This window comes from Ornithorhynchus anatinus, chromosome 1, assembly GCF_004115215.2.
Source record: "Ornithorhynchus anatinus isolate Pmale09 chromosome 1, mOrnAna1.pri.v4, whole genome shotgun sequence".
NCBI lineage: Eukaryota > Metazoa > Chordata > Mammalia > Monotremata > Ornithorhynchidae > Ornithorhynchus > Ornithorhynchus anatinus.
Genome location: NC_041728.1, coordinates 53,912,087 through 53,918,086, shown reverse-complemented (window position 1 = coordinate 53,918,086; position 6,000 = coordinate 53,912,087). Strand labels below are relative to the sequence as shown.

General features: G+C 50.2%; 1 protein-coding gene across 3 annotated transcripts in view; it reads left to right on the top strand.

The window, feature by feature from the left end:
- The first annotated feature begins 2,075 nt into the window (after positions 1 to 2,075).
- BTBD7 (BTB domain containing 7) overlaps positions 2,076 to 6,000 on the top strand; it is a 58,560-nt gene continuing 54,635 nt past the window's right edge. For all 3 annotated transcript variants that reach the window (XM_039911861.1, XM_029061346.2, XM_029061339.2), the window contains exon 1: positions 2,076 to 2,163. The gene's annotated coding sequence lies outside the window, so the exon portion shown is untranslated. The remainder of the gene's footprint in view (positions 2,164 to 6,000) is intronic.

The window sequence follows — 6,000 nt, the reverse complement described above, 5'->3', positions numbered from 1 at the left end:
AATGGACTGGATGAAATTTACTTTTACTTTATAGTCCTTAATATCGGTCTCATTTCTGGTGTCATTTATTTTAAGAAGTTCATGTTGCCACTGATATCCAAGATGCTAAGATAATGATTACACGTGGCTCAGTGGAAAGAGCCCGGGCTTGGGAGTCAGAGGTTGTGGGTTCTATTCCCGGCTCTGCTGCTTGCCAGCTGTGTGACTTGGGGCAAGTCACTTAACTTCTCTGGGCCTCCGTTCCCTCATCTGTAAAATGGGGATGAAGACTGTGAGCCCCACGTGGGACAACCTGATCGCCTTGTATCCCCCCAGCGCTTAGAACAGTGCTTGGCACATAGTAAACACTTAACAAATACCAACATTATTATTATGATGATTCCATTGATCTGTTTTGATGCTATTGATGCCCATCTACTTGTTTTGCTTTGCTGTTTCCCCCATTGAGACTGAGAGACCGTTGTGGGGCAGGGAGGGTCTCTCTCTGTTGCCCATTTGTCCATTCCAAGCCTTTAGTCCAGCGTTCTGCACAGAGTCAGCGGTCAATAATATGTTGGCATTTGTTAAGCGCTTACTATGTGCCGAGCACTGTTCTAAGCGCTGGGGTAGATACAGGGTCATCAGGTTGTCCCACATGAGGCTCACAGTCTTCATCCCCATTTTCCAGATGAGGTAACTGAGGCCCAGAGAAGTGAAGTGACATGCCCACTGTCACACAGCTGACAAGTGGCAGAGTCGGCATTCGAACTCATGACCTCTGACTCCCAAGTCCGGGCTCTTTCCACTGAGCCACGCTGCTTCTCTGTGGATGGATGGATGGATGGATGGATGGATGGATGGATGGATGGATGGATGGATGGATGGATGGATCTACCCGGTGCTTAGAACAGTGCTCGGCACCTAGTAAGCGCTTAACAAATACCAACATTAACACTGTTCTAAGTGCTGGGGTAGATACAGGGTAATCAGGTCGTCCCACGTGAGGCTCACAGTTAATCCCCATTTTCCAGATGAGGGAACTGAGGCCCAGAGAAGGGAAGTGACTTGCCCCCAGTCACCCAGCTGACAAGGGGCAGAGCCGGAATTCGAACTCATGACCTCTGACTCCCAAGCCCGGGCTCTTTCCACTGAGCCACGCTGCTTCTCTGTTATTATTATTATTATGAGGAATGAATGAATGAATTGCATGCATGCATGAATGAATGCATGAATGAATGAATGCATGAATGAATGCATGAAGGCGGGATTCGAACTCATTACCTCTGACTCCCAAGCCCGGGCTCTTTCCACTGAGCCACGCTGCTTCTCTGTTATTATTATTATGAGGAATGAATGAATGAATGAATTGCATGCATGAATGCATGAATGAATGCATGCGTGAATGAATGCATGAAGGCGGGATTCGAACTCATGACCTCTGACTCCCAAGCCCGGGCTCTTTCCACTGAGCCACGCTGCTTCTCTGTTATTATTATTATTATGAGGAATGAATGAATGAATGAATGAATGAATGAATGAATGAATGAATGAATGAATGAATGAATGGATGAATTGCATGGGTGGGTGGATGGATGGACGGATGGACGGATGGACGGATGGACGGATGGACGGATGGACGGATGGACGGATGGATGGATGGATGGATGGATGGATGGATGGATGGATGGATGGATGGATGGATGGATGAATGGAAAGGAGGCTGAGCTCCTCCTCTTAAGTGTGGAATCACCCCCCCCCACTGACGTCACGCCACCCGAAAGCGCGCCCCTCCGGCGGACTCGCGCCCGTGCTCGCGCCCCTCTGCGCTCGCGCGCCCGCGTGGGAGGGGAGGGGGGTGTCACGTGACGCGAAGCGGGCGGGCGGGGCCGCGGTCGTGCTCCGCAGCGCCGCGCAGGCGCGTGAGGGCTCGGCCGAGCCCCTCCGAGGAGCCAAGATGGCGGCGGGGGCGGCGCGGCCGGGAGCGGCCGCCCTGCCCCGGACCCTGTGACCCCCCCCCCCTCCCCCACCGTCCCCCCCCAGCCCGGCCCTGCTCAGCCTTCGGCGGCGGCGACGACGACGACGGCCGGGGGAGGAGGATGGCGGCCGGAGGGACCGGCGCGGGCGGGGACGGCGCCGGCGAGGACGGCAGCAGCAGCGGCGCCGGCGAAGAGAGGAGCTTGCAGGGTGAGCGGACGGTCGGTCGGACACCCCCGGTCCGGTCCTGTCCTGCCCGGTCCGGTCCGGTCCGGTCCTGCGGGCCGGGCTGTGCCCCTCGAACCTCTCGGCCGCGTCGGGGAGGTCGGGGAGGCCGGGGCCGGCCTTCGGGGACGGACGGGCGGGGAGGCGGAGGGGGAGGGACAGAGACCCAGACAGTCAGAGGAGACAGACAGACAGACACAGTCTAAGAAGGAGGGACAGAGTCAGAAGGAGAGAGGCAGAGAGAAGAAGACAGTCAGGGAAGGAGAGAGTCAGAAGGAGAGACACAGTCAGAGAAGGAGAGAGACAGAGAGAGTCTAAGAAGGAGAGACAGAGAAGGAGAGAGTCAGAGAAGACAGGGGGTGTCAGAGAAGGAGAGAGAGTCAGAGAAAGAAAGAGACAGAGTCAGAGAAGGAGAGTGTCAGAGAAGAAGAGAGGCAGAAAGAGGCAGAGAAGAAGAAAGGCAAAGAGAAGCAGAGAGGCAGAGAGAGAAGGAGAGAGGCAGAGAAGAAGAGAGGCAGAGAAGGAGAGAGGCAGAGAAGAAGAAAGGCAAAGAGAAGCAGAGAGTCAGGGAAGAAGAGAGGCAGAGAGTGAGAAGGAGAGAGGCAGAAAAGAAGAGAGGCAGAGAGAAGCAGAGAGTCAGGGAAGAAGGCAGAAAAGAAGAGAGGCAGAGAAGGAGAGAGGCAGAGAAGAAGAAAGGCAAAGAGAAGCAGAGAGTCAGGGAAGAAGAGAGGCGGAGAGAGGCAGAAAAGAAGAGAGGCAGAGAAGGAGAGAGGCAGAGAAGAAGAAAGGCAAAGAGAAGCAGAGAGTCAGGGAAGAAGAGAGGCAGAGAGTGAGAAGGAGAGAGGCAGAAAAGAAGAGAGGCAGAGAGAAGCAGAGAGTCAGGGAAGAAGAGAGGCGGAGAGAGGCGGAGAAGGAGAGAGGAAGAGAGAGAAGGAGACAGTGAGAGAAGAAGAGAGACAGAGAGAGTCAGAGAAGAAGAGAGACAGGCAGAGAAGAGAGAGTTAGAGAAGAAGAAAGAGACAGAGGGAGTCAGAGAAGAAGAAAGACAGAGAAGACGACAGAAAGCCTGAGAAGAAGAAAAAGAGGGAGACAGAGACAGGAGAAACAGAGGGAGACAGAGAGGAAGAAACAGAGAGTGCCAGAGAAGAGGAAACTGAGAGACGGAGGGAGTCAGAGACAGAGAAGAAGAAACTGAGAGACAAGGGAAAACAAGAGAGCGGGAGACAGGGAAGAAGAGATAGAGGGAGACAGAGGCAGAGAAGAAGAGGAAAACAGACTGGGGGAGACAGAGAAGAAACAGAGAGATGAGAAGAAGCAGAGAGAGAGGTAGATGGAGACACACACACACAGACAGACAGGGCGAAGGCCTCCTAAACAAGTCGTGTTTGTCCGTGAGTTAGCACAGTTCAGGAGGGAGCCGGAGTTCTTTGAGTGTCCAGGACATCAGGGCCTGAAGGTGGGCATGTGCCTTGGGACCCTGGGTCGGGGAGAGGAGCCAAAACCTGCCCCTCGTTCTGTGCGGGATGGCAATGGAGTACTGCCCCCTGGCCCTGAATCCCCCCACCCACCTCTGCATCCTCCTCCCCGCACCCCGAATGACCACTGGTAGCCAAATCCACATCTCCTGCCCCTCCACCCCCAGCGATCCGGGGCCGGTGCCCAACTGCCCATGCCTCCGCATAGCTCTTAAAACACAGCCAGACACGCAGGAGTCATCCAGATGGGCGGGAGTGGCGAGGCCCAATTGATGGAGGGCGATTTCTGGCCATCTAGCCACCGAGGAGCCGGTGCTTAGCCGGTTGCCAGCAGGCACCAGATCGGAGCATTTTCCCGTGCCCCCTTCCAACTTTGAAACCTGAATGGCCGTGCCGTTCGCCTTCATCGTGCATCTCCTTTTCGTCCGGGAGGGTCAGGAAAGCGGCAGAGATCGCATCATCAGGATCCCCCAAAATAGCTTCGGGTCTCCTTTGGTTTTGTGACCTCAACTTTAAGAGGAGATCAGTGATGATCAGTTTCCCAAGTGGTGTGTTACTTATATGCTGCGGTCTACAATTTTGAAGTCATTTCTTTCATTAAAAGTTATTTCCCTACCAAAGAGTTACATTCTGTGACCTGCCTCTACGTATACATTTTCCCCAATCCAGTATCATGCGGGCAGCATCCGTCTCTGCCATTTGAATGCCGTGCGTGATAGCGGTTAAAGTATTATTTTTCCAGTGAACTTTCACAAAGGTTTTATGTAGTCACGCATAAAACTAAGAAATCAAAAAGTACCATAATATTTGGTTCGGAAGTAAAACTGTGACCGCTTGGCCAGTCGGTACTTATCATTGAACTGCTCACTTGCTGTTGTTTGGATTTTCTGTATCATTTATGTTCTGACCTGGTTTCCGTACATGCTGCTAACCTAAGAACTTTCAGCTCAAAATAGTCAAAACCTTTTTCTAACATAAAATATTAGACTTAGGAATAGACAAAACGTGAGAAACTCCTTCTCTTGTAGATTATACCACTCTAGCAACTTGATTTTTATGGGCCCTTTTCATTGCTGTAACCACCTCACTGTTGTCAAAGATGCGGTTGCTTTGTAGTACTGTGCTTTTTATACTCTGTGTCACTGATAGGTCTGCAGCGATGCATGGCTGCAAAATGAGATTGGTTGTTATATGTCACTGTAGGCATCAATCAATCAGTCGTATTTAGCACATATTGGGTATTGTACTAAGCCCTTGGGGATAGTACACTATAACAGAATTGGCAGACAGTTCTCTGCCCGCACCGGACTTACAGTCTAGAAGGTTATACCAGTGTGCCTTGCGTCAGGCTTTTAATTTGTGATCCTGCATGGTTTGTAGATTGGAAAATTAGCTTCCGTAAGCAGTTGTAATCAAGTATTAAGCTCACATTTTCAAAAATATTTATACTGAAATATTTTCATCACAGAAAAGTCTGTGATCAGTTTGATTTCAAGTACCTTAATACTTTAAAGTTACAAGTGGTACCTTAATTTTTCTCAAGTATAATAATTGTGATATTTGCTGAGCACATACTGTGTGCTAAATACTGGGGTAGATACAAGATAGTCAAATGAGATACGTTCCCTCCCCAACATAGCCTAAGTGGGAGGGAGAGCAGGTATTTTATCCCCATTTTGCAGGTGAGGACACTGAGTCACAGAGCAGTGAAGTGATTTGCCCAAGGGCATGGTAGGCAAGCGGCAGAGCCGGGGTTAGAGCTCAGGTTCAGGGCTTCAGTCTCCCAGGACTGTATGCTCTGCAGCAGGCCATGCTACTTCTCTATGAAGTATGAAAAAGCTAGAAAAAATTGTGGTTTTGCCTTAGGAAATTAATGAAATCAGGATTTTTTTCTATTTGCCCAACGTAAGGTGTTACTTGCTGTGAGTATTTCTGAGTCTGCTTCCCAGTTTTTAAAGATGTAGAAGTTGGACTTTATATAATTACATGTTTTAAGCTGGAAGCTATTCAGCAGAATCTAAACCTCAATCATCCCAGTCGTTTTCTATATTTTGTTTAGCCGCTTGGGTAGCTTCTTTAATTCCAGTATCTTGAAGTGAAATTTTATGGGTTCTGAGGTCGTGGATTTGGACATCTGATTTATTGGAAACTTTTAAAATAAAATATTAAGACTGAGCTCAGATTAGGTTTAGTACTGAAGTGTGAGGTTTTTTTGCCTCTATCAAAATGTTTTGAGAAGCAGCACAGCATAGTGGTTAGAGCAGGGGCCTGGGAGTCAGATGGTCGTAGATTCTAATCCCAGCTCCGCCACTTGTCTGCTGTGTGATCGTGGGCAAGTCACTTCACT